This window comes from Pleurodeles waltl, chromosome 9, assembly GCF_031143425.1.
Source record: "Pleurodeles waltl isolate 20211129_DDA chromosome 9, aPleWal1.hap1.20221129, whole genome shotgun sequence".
Lineage (NCBI taxonomy): Eukaryota > Metazoa > Chordata > Amphibia > Caudata > Salamandridae > Pleurodeles > Pleurodeles waltl.
In genome coordinates this window covers 423,928,993-423,948,166 of record NC_090448.1, presented here as the reverse complement: position 1 = coordinate 423,948,166, position 19,174 = coordinate 423,928,993, and the positions used below count along the sequence as shown (strand labels likewise).

General features: G+C 48.9%; 1 protein-coding gene across 3 annotated transcripts in view; it reads right to left on the bottom strand.

Annotated features, from left to right (window-relative positions):
- The window catches only part of C9H19orf47 (chromosome 9 C19orf47 homolog), an 84,293-nt gene extending 81,032 nt beyond the window's left edge, over nucleotides 1–3,261 (bottom strand). Inside the window, exon 1 of one of the 3 annotated variants that reach the window (XM_069207234.1) lies at nucleotides 2,655–3,261. The gene's annotated coding sequence lies outside the window, so the exon portion shown is untranslated. Of the gene's footprint in view, nucleotides 1–2,569 lie in introns of all 3 variants that reach the window. The other 2 variants (XM_069207235.1, XM_069207236.1) reach the window with 2 other exon arrangements.
- Between the last annotated feature and the right edge of the window lie 15,913 nt (nucleotides 3,262–19,174).

The window sequence follows — 19,174 nt, the reverse complement described above, 5'->3', positions numbered from 1 at the left end:
AGCAAGATGCAGGATGCCATCAAGCCTAGGAGAGAGGATATTGTTCTCACTGTTGGACGGCAAGCTGTCATGAGAGTGATTTTTCTGATGGATTGATAAACATATTTTATCCGAAGGATACACTCTCTCCTGTAATGTGTTGATGGTCACTCCCAGGTAGTGCAATGCCTGAGCCAGAACAGAATTTGACTTGCTGAGGTTGACTTGTAGGCCTAATCTTTTGAGGAGACTGTAAATCCAGTGATAACTAAGCTGAGCTTCTTGAGACGAGGATGCTTTGATCAGCAAATCATCTAGGTAGGGATAGACAAATATTTTGTTTTTCCTCAGAAGGGCAGGCAACACTGCCATGCACTTCGAGAATGTTCTGGGTGCTCACCTGAGACCAAATGGACGAGTTTTTTTAAACTAAAGATGGAGATTTGAGGCCATTGTAGCCTATCCCTACAGGCTGCATAATAATTCTCTCTCAAGTAACTGTGGGAACACTGAAGAAAGGCATCTCCTCTTAAGAGGATATATTATGAAGAAGTGGTCCTGAGCCCTGCACATTGGCAGGACTATTCAGTGCTCAGGATTATAAATGGAAATCGCCTATGAGAAAACGAAAGCTATACCTACTGCTGTTGTTCCAGGCGCCAAGCAACTAGACCACAGACTATACCACACCCATTCTAATAGACAGCTACTGGCTACGCTTAGAAATTTAAATTCATTTCAAAATGACATGCATCACAGACAAATCCCCCTGACTTCAGCGCCATAACTGATTAACAGTAAAGTGCACAGTACTTGAAGACACAAACACATTAAAAGTATATCTGAGATTAAACACCACATGCAATTGTCCCAGAACCTTAATGAAACACCTACTCAAAATGTACCGGACTGTCTAACCTGCTGTGCACTCATTTCTAATCAAGAAGTCCCAAGCTGTGTTGGATTTTTTATCAAACACTCCATTGTCCTTGTGGCTATGTCAGCACTGTAAAAATAAATTAAGTGAAATAATAAAATACATGTTAATGAAGGTTATAATGATGTTTGTAAACTAAAAACAAGGCTATATCTATTTTTGGGTATGTTACAGCTTCAGATATTTCCCAAAATCCATTTTCTACATTAAACACTGTGATTAACTACTTGTCTGCACTGCACTTTCTCCCAGTGAGTAGTCACCTTATACATACACACCTCACAGTTTCCACAAGTGTGCACTGTGTACTAATACATCTGGGCAGAGGATCTAGAATGTAATAAAGGGGTTTGTGGGGTCACGGTGGAAAATAGGACCAGTGACTACTTTTTGCAGACACATATCCGAACTAATACTGTAGGTCAGTGGTTCCCAACCTGTGGTCATGGGGACCCTTGGGGGTCACAGAGCCTCCTCAGAGGGGTCCTTGACTGCTTAGAAACGTAACTAATAATAACATAGTCATAAAGTGTATATAAATAATGCGGCTAAATGTACAACAGAAAATTGTAAAACGTACTGTAAATGTCAAGGAATTTTAAAGTGGAGGCTAAAAAGTACATTTGTATCAGCAGACTGATTCCTGGGAGCAGTGCAGGTGCATCAAACAGAATATAGTATGCATGATGTGTGGCTTCAACCGAATTTAGAAAAGCTCCCACCTTCCTATTAACATTTTTATTTTATTTATTATATTTGTTTGCAAGTTAAATAAAATGTGTTTTCATTTGTGTGTGTATGTTTGATGAATGCTTGTTTCTGTATTTCTTGTGTATTGTTTTGCAGTTCAAATCATAAACAATGTTTAGGCTGTGTTAATGGGCTTCCAGTAATTACTTAGTGGGAGTGGAGTCTCTGGATTCTAATAATGATTCACTGGGGGTCCAGTAGTGATAAAGGGGGGGTCCGCAGAAGTCAAAAAGTTGGGAACCACTGCTGTAGGTCTCATCTTAATGAATGTTTCAGCTTTCATCTTAACTGGACTTCCTTTAATGTTTGGATCAGATCAGCAAACAAAGTACCGGTGCAAATGCCTGTCCTTACAACGGAAGACTAACCATTAAACTGACCGATGTTATTTTTTAACCAACGCCATAAAACGCGACTTGAATAAGGTATTATTAAAAGCATGTTAGCAACCTGACATACGTGCTAATATCGTTCTCCTCAATGTTAAAAACAAAACGAAAAACTCGATAAGATTATTCAGCTTTTAGTAAACGAGAATTCACAGCGCACGTACCTTTTGGACGTACATTAGTATTTAAATGTCCCTTATTAGCAGTATGACTCTATGGAGCAAGTTACAAAGCATTTGCTCCTATCACTGCTACAGTTCCCAAAAGACTAGACCTCATCCAAATAAACAATCAACACATTGGTAACTGTTACCAGGACAGATCCTGTTATGCCCTATTTCTCCATTAAACTTATTCCACAACATCTCAACCCTTAAATTATTTCTTCCGACAAATCCATGATCAATGGACCCGGTCACACACAAAACAAGCCAACTGAGTTTAAAATGTGTTAAATTACCGTCAGCTTCTACCCGTCTCTTTCAAACACCTATGGAGACCCACTATTACAGACCTCGCAGACCGTTCCCCTTCTCCAGCGGCCTGCTCGTCCCTTGGACTCTTCTTCCTCCCTTTGAACCTTGTGAATGTCCATTTACCTGGACTACTCTTTACTCAAGTGAGGCTGTCTCTGGCTCCCTTTGTCACGTACAATTGGTTGACGTCGGCCTCCTGAGCTCAGGCTAGGCCCGGTCCCCGGCCTCCCGTAGTCCGCTCCTCCAGGCCCCGATCCTCATTCTTCCTTTCCGTGCCTCTGCTGCCTGCGACAAACGAGCAGTCCAACCAGGAGCAAGCCGCTGCAACGGATGTGACGTCATCAACAAGTGCCATTGAGACGGGTGCGAAGGGCTAGAGGACCGACCAAGAAAGAGTAGAGGAAGGACTTCATTAACATCAGTTATCGACGTAAAAGGGCAGAAATCGAAGAACATGGCGTCCATTTTTCAATGAGCCGCTTTTACTGGCGCACAAAAAGCTATTGAGAATCCTGGAAGGGTCATGGTGATGATGTCGTTTTTTATTGCGTCCGCTTGTAACTGTTTTCAAAACAGTCTCCAGACGTTTTGTGGTCGACGTGTATGTGCCAAATATTTTTCCCGAGACTGTGACCCTCTTGTACAAATCGGGTAAAGATAAACCAAGCCTTTATAAGGGACTCGATTCCATCGTGTGACTGGTTTAAGGCGCGCGCAATCTGTCGAGGCTGGAAACTCCTCCCACAGGCATGATTCTTCATGACATATGCAAATTCCAATGGGGCGGTGCAAAACACTAACTTATCAGCTACATCACTTTTCTTCCCTTAAAAACATACAGTTTTCTTCCCTTAACCCCTTAGCTGCTGGGCCTTCCCCCCCCCCCCCCCCCCCCCCCCCCCCCCCCAGTGCTGAGCCCTTTTTTGGCTATTTGGGGTAGTTCGCGCTTAGGGCTTCATAACTTTTTGTCCACATAAGCTAACCACGCCAAATTTGCGTCCTTTTTTTCCAACATCCTAGGGATTCTAATGGTACCCAGAGTTGGTGGTTTCCCCTGGAGGAGACCAAGAAAATAGCCAAAATACAGTGAAAATTTAGTTTTTTCCAAAAAAATGGGAAAAAAGGGCTGCCGAAGAAGGCTTGTGGTTTTTTCCCTGAAAATGCCATCAACAAAGGGTTTCTGGTGCTGAAATCACTATCTTCCCACCTTTCAGGAACGGGCAGACTTGAATCAGAAAACCACATTTTTCAACACAAATTTGGCATTTTACTGGGACATACCCCATTTCTACTATATTTGGTGCTTTCAGCCTCCTTCCAGTTAGTGACAGGAATGGGTGTGAAACCAATGCTGGATCCCGGAATGCTAAACATTTCTGAAAACTAGACAAAATTCTGAATTCAGCAAGGGGTCATTTGTGTAGATCCTACAAGGTTTTCCTACAGAAAATAACAGCTGAAATAAAAAAATATTGAAATTGAGCTGAAAACAACAGCCATTTTTCTTTATGTTTTACTCTGTAACTTTTTCCTGCGATGTCAGATTTCTGAAAGCAATATACCGTTTTGTCTGCTGGACTCTTCTGGTTTGCGGGATATAAAGGGCTTGTAGGTTCATCAAGAACCCTAGGTACCCAGAGCCAATAAATGAGCTGCACCCTGCAGTTGGTTTTCATTCTATACTGGGTATACAGCAATTCATTTGCTGAAATATGAAGAGTGAAAAAGAGGTATCAAGAAAACCATTGCATTTCCAAAATGGGATCAAGATAAGGTTTTGAGGAGCAGTGGTTATTTGCACATCGCTGAATTCCGAGGTGCCCATACTAGCATGTGAATTGCAGGGCATTTCTCAAATAGACGTCTTTTTTACACACTCTCTTATATTTGGAAGGAAAAAATGTAGAGAAAGATAAGGGGCAATAACACTTGTTTTGCTATTCTGTGTTCCCCCAAGTCTCCCGATAAAAATGATACCTCACTTGTGTGGGTAGGCCTAGTGCCCGCCACAGGAAATGCCCCAAAACACAACATGGACACATCCTATTTTTTTTATAGAAAACACAGCTGTTTTTTCCAAAGTGCCTACCTGTAGATTTTGGCCTCTAGCTCAGCCGGCACATAGGGAAACCTACCAAACCTGTGCATTTCTGAAAACTAGAGACCTAGGGGAATCCAAGGAGGGGTGACTTGCGGGGCTCGGACCAGGTTCTGTTACCCAGAATCCTTTGCAAACCTCAAAAAGTGGCTAAAAAAACAAGTTTTCCTCACATTTCGGTGACAGAAAGTTCTGGAATCTGAGAGGAGCCACAAATTTCCTTCCACCTGGCGTTCCCCCAAGTCTCCCGATAAAAATGATACCTCACTTGTGTGGGTAGGCCTAGCGCCCGCGACAGGAAACGCCCCAAAGCGCAACGTGGACACATCCAAATTTTTGGAAGTAAACAGAGGTGTTTTTTGAGAAGTGCCTACCTGTAGATTTTGGCCTCTAGCTCAGCCGGCACCTAGGGAAACCTACCAAACCTGTGCATTTCTGAAAACTAGAGACCTAGGGCAATCCAAGGAGGGGTGACTCGCGGGGCTCGGACCAGGTTCTGTTACCCAGAATCCTTTGCAAACCTCAAAAAGTGGCTAAAAAAACAAGTTTTCCTCACATTTCGGTGACAGAAAGTTCTGGAATCTGAGAGGAGCCACAAATTTCCTTCCACCCGGCGTTCCCCCAAGTCTCCCGATAAAAATGATACCTCACTTGTGTGGGTAGGCCTAGCGCCCGCGACAGGAAACGCCCCAAAGCGCAACGTGGACACATCCAAATTTTTGGAAGAAAACAGAGGTGTTTTTTGAGAAGTGCCTACCTGTAGATTTTGGCCTCTAGCTCAGCCGGCACCTAGGGAAACCTACCAAACCTGTGCATTTCTGAAAACTAGAGACCTAGGGCAATCCAAGGAGGGGTGACTCGCGGGGCTCGGACCAGGTTCTGTTACCCAGAATCCTTTGCAAACCTCAAAAAGTGGCTAAAAAAACAAGTTTTCCTCACATTTCGGTGACAGAAAGTTCTGGAATCTGAGAGGAGCCACAAATTTCCTTCCACCCGGCGTTCCCCTAAGTCTCCCGATAAAAATGATACCTCACTTGTGTGGGTAGGCCTAGCGCCCGCGACAGGAAATGCCCCAAAACAGAACGTGGACACATCACATTTTTTCATAGAAAACAGTGCCTACCTGTGGATTTTGGCCTCTAGCTCAGCCGGCACCTGGGGAAACCTAGCAAACCAGCACATTTTTGAAAACTAGAAACCCAGGGGAATCCAAGATGAGGTGACTTGTGGGGCTCGGACCAGGTTCTGTTACCCAGAATCCTTTGCAAACCTCAAAATGTGGCTAAAATACCACGTTTTCCACACATTTCGGTGACAGAAAGTTCTGGAATCTGAGGGGAGCCACAAATTTCCTTCCACCCAGCGTTCCCCCAAGTCTCCCGATAAATATGATACCTCACTTGTGTGGTTAGGCCTGGTGCCTGCGACAGGAATAGATCACACAACGGTCAATGTTGGTCCTTACGTGAGGCAGCTGTTGACCCTGGGGTGATCCATTCCTGACACAGGCACTAGGTGTAGGCACTCAAGTGGGGTAGTGTTTTTATCAGGACAGGTGAGGAGTCACTGGGTGGTAGGAATGTTGTGGATCCCAGCATATTCCTGTAGTTTGTGTGACAGAAATGCGAGAAAAATAGAGTTTTTTTTCAACATTTCAGCTTTGCAGGGTATTCTGGGTAAGAAAACTTTGGGGAATCCACACAAGTCACACCTCTGTGGACTCCCCCGAATGTCTAGTTTCCAGAAATGTTTGGGTTTAGTGTGTTTCTCTATATGGCCGCCGAATCCAGGACCAAAAACACAGGTGCCTGCCTTACAAAACCAGTTTGTTTTGCCATAGACAATTTTGATGTCTCCACAATATGATTTGGGTGGTGGAATTTGGGGCTGAACTAAATTGGTGAGCTCCCAAGAGAGCACTCTCTCTCTGCTTGCCGCCGCATTCACCTGCTCTCTGGGTTGGCCTAACCCACTATTACCCAGTTGCACGAACAGCTTGCGAAGGGACAGCAGGACTGTCCTCATCACCTCCCTCATAATGTACTGGAAGAGGAGTTTTCGAATGGGACTCCTCTGACTGAAAAATCACTCCCAGAGTCTGCGCCATTGTCCTATCCCTCAGATGCTGTCTCAGTATCTGATGTCTCAGTCTCTGATCCTATGTCAGAGCGGTCCTCTATAACCCGAGTGCAGGCAGCAGTCATCCATCAAGATGCCATCTCTGCTATTGGCTAAACTGTTGCTCTAAAACACTAGCCTACGTAGACAGTCACAAAATCGATGGTGTGTGTGAGATACGTGCAACAGTAGAGGCCACCTTACCTGCGCTTCTTCCCTCAATCAGCACGTACTTTCAAGACACTCAAAAAACACCTTGTCACATACCATTCGTCACAGTCTTTAGCACCTCCTGCGCCCAGTCCAACAATCATTATTGGTGCTCCCACTCCCTCCTCCTCGGATTCCCTCATTACCACCCAGCAAAAGTGCCCTTCATCTCTCCATAGACTTTACTAATGTACTCAGCTATTTACATAAAATACAGATGTGCTCTTTGCAGTAGGCATATAAACCTTCTGCGCTTCTTTATGGCACTAAAACTGCCACTAGACAAGTCGGACCCTTTTCCCCCCAGGGAAACCACACACATATTGACAAAAGTGATGTATATATGACAGCCAACCACCTGAAACTCAACTCAAGCAAAACCGAAATAATCCTCTTTGGCCCTCACCAAAAAAACCTGGGACCCCCCATGGTGGCCCACCACGCTAGGCCCTGCACCCACCCCCGCCAACTACGCACGCAACCTCAGCATCATCCTAGACTCCTCCCTCTCTATGACCCAACAAATCAACGCTCTTACCTCCTCATGCTTCAACAAACTCCGTATACTGAAAAACATTCAAATGGATCCCCACAGAGACCAGAAAAACTGTCACTCACGCACTCAGCTGTGCTGCGACCGGGGGCCAGGAAACACTTTCAGGAAGGCCTCGTAAGAAAGGGGAGACTCTCCCCTTTCTTACGAGGCCTTCCCGAACGTGTAAAAGGCCGTTTTCCCCATGAAAGCAGGAAGCGGCCGCAAGGCTGCTTCCTGCTTTCATGGGGAAAACACCTTTGCAACGTCAGCGCGCCTCGCGGCGCGCTGACGTCACAAAGGGGCGGGTGGGGGGTGGGGGGCGGGGGGAGACACGGTAGCTTCCGTGTCTCCCGGGGGGGGGGGGGAAATAAATAAATAAATCCTCGGGTGCGACGCACCCGAGGATTTATTAATGCCCTTCCTGGTGTCGGCCACTGGTCGTGACCCGCACCAGGGAGGGTGTGTGGGCGTCGGCCAGTGGCCGACGCCCGCACTTAAGAGGTTAAAAACATACAGAGAACAGCGGTTTTACCAACCACATCAAAGTCTGCAAATTTGCTCGTACCTCGTGTACAGAACATGTACTAGCCTTTTCTGCAACTGGATTTTCTGTAATAACACATAATGAGAAATTTCCTAGCTAACGTGAAGGAAAGTTTCAATTCTATTAAGGACACGGAGGCGAGGATTATGCAGAATCTTTCTTCACTTTTAATGACAGCAGGTTCAAAGTTAACAAGAAAAAACTACAACTCCCATGAGACCCACTCCCATGGCAACCAATGTCCAATCATACTGCCGTCCGACCGAATGTATATATATCCCCATGCCGTGACGTTCTTCCTCGTCTTCACTGCGAACTGACGTGGACCATCACTATGTTGTCGCAGGAGTCACTCCTAAGAACAAAGTAAATAGTAGTAGGTAAGCAATCGAATCCACAAAGTCGACAAAATCATACAAAAGAACCCTTAGTTCTCTGACTGATAAAGCAAACAAGCTCATATTACCAAATAGGCAAAGTACATGACATCGTAATTTGAGTATACATAAGGAAACTGAATATACCACCTTGCAATGGATAAAATTTGCTCCGGGCGGGCGCCATGGCCACCGTGGCGGGCGGGATAATCCTCGCCTCCGTGTCCTTAATAGAATTGAAACTTTCCTTCACGTTAGCTAGGAAATTTCTCATTCTATGTCAGGACCGGAGGCGAGGATTATGCATGTTCAAAGCTTACTCACCACCAACGAAGCGGCTTCATGAATAGGTTTAAAATAGAATTTTTTAAAAGTCGACTCGGAGGACCAGTCAGCCGCATTCATAATGTCCTCTAACCTGCCGCCTACGTGGATAGCTTTAGAGGCCATGGCACCTCGGGTGGAGTGAGCTCCAAATATCTGGACATTAACGCCCGATTCCGACAGGATCCACCGGACCCACCTGGCGATAGAAGGAGAGGAGACCGCCCTGAAAGGTTTTCTGATGGAAATGAGCAGTTGCCTCTCCCCCGACGGCCGAAGTTGCGCTGTTACCTCTTCATATCTCTTTAAGCATCTAACCACGCATAGCTTCGGTGTATGCTCAAAAGCGGGATAGGTTACTGACCTGGTACTAGACTTTGTACGTCGTGAAATCGTGAAAGTAACCCCCTCCGGCGAAAAAACTCTAGCGGATACATCCAGAGCCCTGACATCAGAGACCCGTTTGCATGAGATGAGACAGAGCAAGATCGCCAGTTTGGCCGATAACTGTTTACGTGACAGGTACTGATTATCCGGCCATGCGATCAAGAATCGTAAAACCTGATCGACATCCCACAGGAAGGTGTACCTGGGTTCCGGCGGCTTGGCCATGCGGATGCCCTTCAAAAGTTTGCACACCCACGGGTGCTCCCCTACGGGGCGATCATCAATTGGAGGATGTCCCGCTGAAATCGCAGAACGAAAAGAATTTACTGAGCAATAGGATTGGCCAGAAGCCGCTAGGCCAGCCAGAAAATTCAAGATATCGGTAATCTGGGCCCCCAGGGGATCGAAGTGCCTCGCCAGACACCAACGAGCCCATCCGTTCCAGGCTGATCTGTATCTCTTGCAAGTACCAGGGGCCCATGCGTGTCTGATGAAATCCTCAGCCTCTCGTGAAAGTCTGTGGTCTGCCCAGCGTTCCCTGAAATCCGCCAGGCCACTAGAGAGAGATGGCCTTGAAGAGCTAACGGGTGGAATTGCCCCTCTGGATTCGACAGTATGTTCGGACGAACCGGAAGCCGAATGGGAAGGTCGCAAGATAGTTCCAGAAGTGCTGGGAACCACACTTGAGACCGCCAGAGCGGTGTTATCAGAATGACTGTCGCCCCCTGACGACGAACCTGAGCTGCCACTCTCGGAATCAGAAGGAAGGGGGGAAACGCATATTTCTGATCTCGGCCCCAGTCTTGAAGGAAAGCATCAACTGCGCTGGCCCCCGGATCCGGGCGCCAGCTGAAATAGTGACGAAGCTGAGTGTTCCACCGGGACGCAAAGAGGTCCACTGTACACGGACCCCATCGCTCCAACAGAGCTAGGAACACTGCTCTGTCCAGACGCCAATCGCTGGGATCCTCCAGGTACCTGGAGTTCTAGTCCGCCAGGATGTTCTGGGACCCCGGAAGATACTCCGCTGTGACCGAGATCTGACGCTGGAGGCAAAAGTGCCAAAAATCTTTTGCCAACTCCGCTAGGGCCCTCGAGCGGGTCCCCCCCAGGCGGTTGATATATTGTACCGCCGAGACGTTGTCCATCCTTAGCAGCACGCAGCAAGAAACCTTGTCCCGTGTCAGGGATCTGATCGCAAACGAACCCGCCAGGAGTTCCAGACAATTGATGTGGAGATCGAGCTCTTGCTGGGTCCAGCGGCCCCCGAAGGAGATGTCCCCACAAAGAGCTCCCCAGCCGAAACGACTGGCGTCCGACTCTATGATCAGATCGGGGGCGGCCCCGAATATTGCTTTGCCGTTCCATGCTTCCATGTGGTCTAGCCACCACTGGATCTCCGTCCGCGCCTCCTGGGACAAAGCTATTAGCTCCGAATACGAAAGGCCCCTCTTTAGGTGATGGGCCTTGAGACGTTGCAGGGCCCTGTAATGAAGAGGGCCCGGGAAGATGGCCTGGATCGAGGAGGAGAGGAGCCCCACCACCCTGGCCAGTTGCCTCAGGGAGATTCTGTCCCGTCTCAAGACCGTGGACAGCTCCTTCTTGATCTTCTTGACCTTCGGGCCCGGGAGACTGAGGGAGGCTGCCTGGGAATCGATCCGAAACCCCAGAAAGGTCATCGACTGCGAAGGAAGCAGTTCTGACTTCTGTGAGTTGATCACGAAACCCAGATCCTGTATGAGCTGAATAGTTATGCTCACATTGGATACGAGCTGCGAGCGTGACTGATCCATCAAGAGGATGTCGTCGAGGTAAATAATCAAGCGAATCCCCCGAGCCCGCAGGTATTCTACGACTGGCCTGAGTAGCTTCGTGAAGCACCACAGGGCCGACGATAGGCCGAATGGCAGGGAAGCGAACTCGAATGCCTGACCCCTCCAGAGGAACTGCAGGAACCGGCGATGAGGAGGAAATATGGGGACCGTAAGGTAGGCATCCTTGAGATCCAACCGTACCATCCAATCCCCAAGCAGTAAGAGATCCCTGAGCATGTGAATGCCCTCCATTTTGAAGTGACGGTACACCACCCATTCGTTGAAGGACTTGAGATTGATAACGGGACGAAACCCTTTGTCCTTCTTTTCTACAAGGAACAGATTGCTCACGAAACCCCTGGGATGGATCGTCGACGGGTGAATAGCCTCCTTCTGAAGGAGCTCCTGAACTTCCGCGTCTATCAAAGCTGCTTCCGCGTCTGAGAAAACTAAAGGCCGTGGAAGAGTGTCCTGAACTGGAGTCCCCAAAAATTCTATGTGGAACCCCGTGACCGTCTGCAGCACCCAAGCGTCTGACGTCAAGGAGGCCCACTTGTGGGCGAAGAAGCGTAGCCGCCCTCCCAGAGTGCGAGGGGAAAAAAGGGTAACACTCACCGTTAACGCCTCCGGGGGCGTTAGCTCCACCACGGGCGGATCTCTTGGATTTTCCTCTACCCCGGTTGGGGAAGAAGGTACCCTGGCGGCCATCCCTCCATCCGTTGTTTCGCGGTGGGTAGGGCGAGGGGCCTTGCTGGAAAGCACGGCCGGAGGAGCGGCCCCTGCCTCGTCCGGCCCCGCCGAAAACCTTTCCAGGAAAGATTTTCTTAATTGAGCTCTGCGCCTTATCGAGCGCCGAGAAGGTTGCAACGAACTTGCTCAGTTCTTTCAGGAAGGGATCTCCAAACAAGTTCCCTTGGGCCACCACCCCTGCCTCTGAGTTGGAGAGTTCTCCTAGTTTAGGGTCTATCTTAATAAGTAACGATCTTCTCCTCTCCGCCGAGAGAGCGCAATTCGCGTTCCCCAACAAGCAGACCGCCCTCTGGGCCCACCCCGCCACGATATCCGTGGGGAGGGGAGAATTGGATCGTCTAGCCCGTTCGGCGAGCTGCATGATCTGCGTGAGGGGACCCAGGACATCCAATAACTTATCCTGGCACCCCCTCCAGGAACGATCGATACCCTTCTTCGGGTCCTTGACGTACTTTCCGAAGAAAGAACACAGTTTGGGATCCAGATCAGGGGTAGCCGCCACACGATCCGGAAGAGTCGGGCGTGGGCACTCCGCCCGCAATCTAGCCCGAACCTCCTTCTCCAGGGGCTGGCGAATTTTGCTGGCCACATAGTCTGCCACCCTCTTATCCGGGTGCCACTCCGAAGAGCGGGGATGGTATAAGTCCTCAGGATGGAACATATCCTCCTCCGAGTCCTCCGTCTCGTGCGGGTCAGACAAGTTAGAAGACGGGCGCCAAGGGCGCCCCGCTTCCTGATCCTCATCAGAGGAAGAGTCCCCATCCGTGTCCCTCGCGACCCGCTTGGGGGACCCCTGGGCCGGGTCCGATCTGCTGTGAGTCACTTCACTGGTCTCACCGGGCTCCAACCCCTCCCGGCAGGGTAGTGGTTGTAGCGTGCGCGCACTCTTACGGAAAGATTCAGTCAGACGACCGAATCCTTCCAGGTGCCCCGCGACACGCTTGCGAGGTTTCTTGGGGACTGCCTCTCCCTGTAGGTCAGTCCCCGTCAGCCCCATCCCCGTTCCCCTGAACACGTGATCCGACAACCTGGCCACGCTGTCTTGCAAGGGCCCTAGAGCCCTATGAATAGCCTGCGTCAGCAGGTGGTCCATCTCAGGGGCAAAGGCCCTCTGGGATGAGCCCTCTCCCGGGGACAGGGTGGGGAAACCGTCGCGCTCGTTGAGGGACATGTAGGGATTTCACAGGAAGAAAAAACGCCCTTTCAATCTTGCCGGGCAGCCCCCCCGCGCTCCTGCAGTGACAGAATTCGGGTCGTCACGAGCGAAACGCTCGTTCAAGAAAAACGGCCCACAAGAGAAAAAAACCACCAACACGCGGTGTCCGCGGGGGTTGGGAGGGTTTAAAGTGAGCAGGGACTCACTTTGAACCCCAACGCGTTAATCTGAAGCGTGCGAGCGCAAACGCGACTCAAAACGCTAAAGAAAACGCTCTGGAGCACCGGAGCGCGCGAAAGAGCGCCCTCTGGTGGACCCGACCTAGATTATTTCTTTAATCGCACTCGGGCTGAAAAGCCTAACCGCGCGTTAGTGTTGCCGTAGCAACAATCACAACAACACACACACTCGCGCGCGCGCGATGAAAACAACAGAGTTCTGCAGTACAAACGTTTTAAAACCGTACAGTTTTTCTCAACAACTCAGAGACAGAGAAGGTGACACTTATCTGACAGGGAGCAGTGAAGAAAGAGGAAGAACGTCACGGCATGGGGATATATATACATTCGGTCGGACGGCAGTATGATTGGACATTGGTTGCCATGGGAGTGGGTCTCATGGGAGTTGTAGTTTTTTCTTGTTAACTTTGAACCTGCTGTCATTAAAAGTGAAGAAAGATTCTGCATAATCCTCGCCTCCGGTCCTGACATAGAATTGAGATTTTCCTAGCCTTGGTGTCTGAAAGGCTAGATTTTATGACAAGACCGGAGGCTCCTATTATGCAGTAGTCTTTTCTTTATTTTTAATAGCAGCTCCAGTCAAGATCAACTACAAGTCCCATAAGGCAAACAACAAGTAGCCAATGGGAGAACAAAAGTAGTTCATAATAATGCACCAATCACCACCGTATCCATGGAATAATACCCAACTTGACTGAAAACAGCCCTCTTTTCTTGCTGCTCCTCAGTCAAGATAAGTATTATTCGTTTTTCTCTTCGTTACATGTGTTAGCGCGTTATCGGTACGCGTTAAGAGTTGGAATTCTTTTTATTTGTTTGTATTTGTGTTCGTAGGTCGGCTTGTCAGCCGCATGCTTTTGTTTTTCCTTCGCGTCGCGCGCTGCTGTTAACGGTCTCCGTGACCGCTTGGGGCTCTTCAGCGCGCGTTGGCATATTTCAGCCTTCGTGCGTTGAAGGAATCTCACGCTTACCTCGGCGCTGTCCAGCTGCGCTTCGGTTAGCGCTCGTCTTTATAAGCCGGTCTTCTTCTTGTTGGCTCGGTCAACTCCCGGCTCAGTTTCTCAGCAGTTAACCCCGCCCGTGGGCGGAGCCGGATACCTCCTTTTCCTCTCTTTGAGAGAGGTTTAACCCTTGCCTGTCTTTCAGTTGAAAGGGGTTGTTTCCAGACATCACCATGGACAGCACCCAGTCACAGTTATCTCATGAGGAGGAGAAAGATGTTTTAAAGGAGCATTTAAATTACTTTATTCAATCTTCTGTGGATCAGGCTATGGTTGCCTCTTGGCAAAAGTTTTCAAAAAATTTAGAAAACTCTGTGGTTAATATTGTGTCCAAGACCATGCTGGCACATTCTGCGGGGGAAAGCAGAAAGCGTCAAATCTCTTCAAAAAATGTAAAAGCGACGCTAACTGGAAGTGACAGTGTTTCACACATGGCGGAGGACGTGGATCCTCATGGGCCTCCTAACAAGGAGGGGTTAATAGCTAGGTCTGTGAGAAAATGCATGGTGAAAACTAAACACATATCATCCCCTATTAAAATAACAAAAACTTTGGACACAGATGATGAAGTGAACGGTCCTGATTCGGATGCGGATAGTTCCGATGAGGACGTTGGGGAGTTGTTCTTCCCTCCTCCACTCAAAAAAGCCAAACATGCTTCAGGGTCCACCGCTATTCTGGATTCAGAAGGGGTACCTATGTTTGACCCTGGAGATATTCAACACCCAAATTCCACAGAGTGGCTCCCCGCAGAGCATGTGGCGGACTACGTCACTGCCAGACACCGAACCCCCCTGAATAAACAGGTCCGGGCAAAATTAAAATCGGAGCGTCCTCGCCCGGCTTTGTCTTCTAAAATAACAGCGACTCCAGTTATTGACTCTTTACTCCTGACGTTCTTTCCCAGATACGGCAAAGATCCCCGTAAAGGGGTAGATAAAGCTTGGTCCACGTGGCAAGATAAACTTTTAGACATTGTGGGTCCCTTGACCCGCATATTCGATATGGCGGAATCAGCTCGGCTGGAACAAGTGGCCATTGACCCAGAAGAACTCTCTTTATGGGCACAGCGTGCTGTATGCCTGTTAGGGAATGCTAATTCCTCCATTACTCACGAACGGAGGAAATGACTCCTACTCAAGTTGGACCCAAAGTTAGTTAACTTAGCCGGTTCGGATCCGGGGGTAAAAGCAGAAGGCTTGCTGTTTGGTGATTCGTTCATCAAGGAGCTAAGCAAGTATGTGACTAGTTTTTCGTCGTTGGACAAGGCACAGCAATCATTAAAGAAGATGTTTGCTTCTCGGGTTTTCACCAGGGCCGGCAGAGGTAGGAACCGTTTTGCCGGCCGAGCCTACGCCAACCAAGGTTCCCGCGGTCCCTATCAGAACACCTATCAAGATTACAGGCCTCAATTCTATCCCCAAAGAAGCAGGGGCTTCAGGGCTAAGGGAGGCCGTAACACCAGAAACGCGGCACAACTCGGTAAGTCAGACTTCCCTTACTCCTGTGGTGGGGGGTTGCATTGCGCAATGTCTGTCAAAATGGGAGGATCTTACAAAAGATCCTTGGGTTTTAAACACAGTACGAGGTTATGTTATAGAACTCTTTTCAGAACCTTTTCAAGAGGTTTTTCCTCCCCCTCCTCAATTTTCGAATCAAATGACAGATCTAATCTCATTAGAAGTTCAGTCTCTTTTGCAAAAACAGGCTATTATTCCTTGTTCTATAGAGTCTTCAGGTTTCCTCAGTTCCGTTTTCCTAGTGCAGAAAAAGAACAAGAAAATGCGTCCAGTCATCAATATGAAACAGTTCAATCAGTTTGTTCTTTATCGGCATTTCAAGATGGAGACCATTCTTCATCTCAGAGATACTCTTCTTCGAGGCGATTGGTTGGTAAGATTGGATCTTCAGGATGCTTATCTGTCGGTCCCCATTCATCCCGTTTCGCAGAAGTTTCTCCAATTCCACTGGGCAGGTCAGTACTTTCGTTTCACCTCTCTTCCCTTCGGCCTTTCCTCCGCCCCATGGTGCTTCACAAAATTAATGAAGCCAGTGGCGGCTTTTCTCAGAGCTCGAGGCATCCGCCTGGTGATTTACTTGGACGACATTTTAATCATGAGTCAGAGTCGCACCTTGCTACTGTCTCAAGTTCGTCTTGCTTGCGCTCTGTTAGAGGATCTGGGCTTTATTGTAAATTACTAAAAATCTTCCTTAGATCCGGTTCAACAAATCGAGTTTCTAGGCTTTTTAGTGGATTCCGTATCGGCTACTCTCCTTCTAGCGTCGTCAAAGATCAAATCCATAAAGTCCGAAATTCTTCTGATTCTTCGCAGTTCTTATATATCCCTCAGATCTCTAGCAAGGATTGTGGGTCGGCTTTCGTCCTCAATTCAAGTGATTTTTCCGGGTCCTTTGCATTATCGGGCATTACAAAGACTAAAGATTCGTCATATCCAAAAAGGTCTAGCTTATTCAGATGTTATAGCTCTAGACCAAGATTCACATGCAGAACTCCAGTGGTGGATAGACCATTTAGACGCCTGGAACGGCAGAATTATCTTTGCATCAGCCCCAGATCTTGTATTAGAGTCAGATGCAAGCCTGTCGGGTTGGGGAGCCCGGTGTGGTGCAATCTCGACTGGAGGTTCATGGTCTCTAGAGGAGTCAAAGTTGCACATAAACTGTTTAGAGATGCTTGCAGGCTCTTTTGCAATCAGGAGCCTCGCAAGAGACAGGATTTCTTGTTTGGTTCTGCTCAGAATGGACAACATTTCAGCGGTGCGTTACATCAATCGGCTAGGAGGCACAAAATCCAAACCTTTAGCGGAATTAGCGAAAGGGTTTTGGGAGTTCTGTCTTCAAAACAAAATCTCTGTTCAAGCCGAATATCTTCCAGGCAATCTCAATCTGGTAGCGGACTGGTACTCCTGTTTCCTGTTTCTTTCGGGATTCCAGCAATTGGATGCTCAACCTACAGGTGTTCAACGTCCTGGTACTCAAGTGGGGACCCTTTCATATAGATCTTTTTGCTTCACGGCTAAACGCTCAACTTCCTCGATTTTTCAGCTGGCTTCCAGACCTTCTAGCTCTAGCCTTCGATGCGTTTACTCAGGATTGGTCTACTTCCCTCAATTACGCCTTTCCTCCTTTTATCTTGATTCCCAGAGTTCTGGCACAAGTCAGACGTCAAAAAGCTTCTTTAGTCCTCATAGTCCCTTATTGGCACTCCCAGGTGTGGTTCCCTTCCCTCCTGGAACTGTCAATCGAATCTCCGATTCTGATACCCTCCTTTCCAGACCTCCTGACCAATCATCAAGGCCTCCAGCACAGTCTAGTACTTCAAGAGTCCCTGATCTTATCGGCTTGGAAAATTTCGGGGAATCCCGATCTAGCGTTTCAATTTCGGCAGAAGCTGCAGCCTTCATTGACCGGGCTACAGCTCCTGGGACAAAGAAGGCTTATAGATCAGCTTGGTCTCTCTGGTGTTGCTGGTGTTTGGGAAGACAAGTTGATCCCATTACAGCGGATGTGTCTCTGATGGTCAATTTTCTGGCGTCGGAAGCCAATAAAGGTAAGTCCTTTCGTACTATTAATTTATATAGGTCTGCGATTTCTTTGGCTCACGATTACTTTCAAGGGAAGCCTATTGGTGAACACCCGTTGGTCTGTCGTCTGTTAAAGGGAGTAAAATTTTCTAATCCGCCAAAACCTAAATACATTTTTTTATGGGACGTCAATGCAGTGCTAAAATTGTTTGTCTCTTGGCCTGACAATCCTTTGTTATCTTTAAAGCAGTTGTCTGCTAAGCTGGCTATGCTTTTATGTTTGGTATCTTTTAAACGGTTATCTGATGTTAGAGCTCTCGATGTTACAGCTCGCTATTTTACTCCCTCCGGAGTTCTGTTTAATGTGGCGAGACGTACCAAAACTAACCTTTCTTCAGTTTTTTATCCCTTTTTTCCCGATCATCCCAAACTCTGCGTGGGTCAATGTTTAAAAGTTTATGAACAACGGACAGCCGATCTGAGAAACTCCTCTTCTACCCAATTGTTGATCTCCTTTAGGAAACCTTACAATCCTGTGTCCTCACCTACTTTGGCCCGCTGGGTCCGGGAGATTATGGCCCTCATTCTGACCTTGGCGGTCGGCGGAGAGGCGGCGGTCGGACCGCGAACAGACCGGCGGTCAGAAGAATGGCATTCTGACCGCGGCGGTCACCGCCGCGATCGACCGCCGCTTCCCCACTCCGACCGCCACGGCGGTCATGACCGCCGGGCTGGAGTTTGCGCACTCCTGCCCGGCGGTCGTCCCAAGACCGCCAACGGTATCATGACCGTGCCTACCGCCGCGGTTTCTGGCGGTCGGGAACCGCCATGCGAACCATGGCGGTAAGCACTATCGGGGCCAGGGAATTCCTTCCCTGGCACTGATAGGGGTCTCCCCCACCCCCCACTACCCACCCGAGTCCTCCCCCCACACCCTCCACCCCCCTGCCACCCCCCAGAGGTGGTACGAACCCCCTCCCCACCCCCACCCCGACACGCACATACATGCACCCCGACATGCACACACCCCCAACATGCACATATACACACCCCCTACACACACATACACAACGGGGACACATACCCACACACATACATGCAGACATGCGCACCTGCCGAACAGCACACATTACCCATAGACACAGCAGCACCCCCCGCCCGCATACACGCACTCACACACCCCCTCTACACACTCACACGCACACCCCCATGCATGCCCACATCACACAACACCCCCCCTACCCCTCCCCTCACGGACGGTCAACTTACCTTGTGCGTTGGTCCTCCGGGAGGCGACGGGAGCCATGGGGAGGTGACCGCCAACAGAACACCGCCAACAGAAGACCGCCACACAGATATGTGGGTCGTAATTCTGTGGGCGGTGTTCTGCTGGCGTGGCGGTGGAGGTTGACCAGTCTCCACTTTTCCGCCGGCCGCCAGTGTGGCTGCTGGCGGTTTCCCGGCGGAACGCTCCCAGCGGTCGGAATGCGCACAGCGGCATACCGCCGCGGTCGGCGGTCTTCACCGCGGCGGTAACTCGGCGGT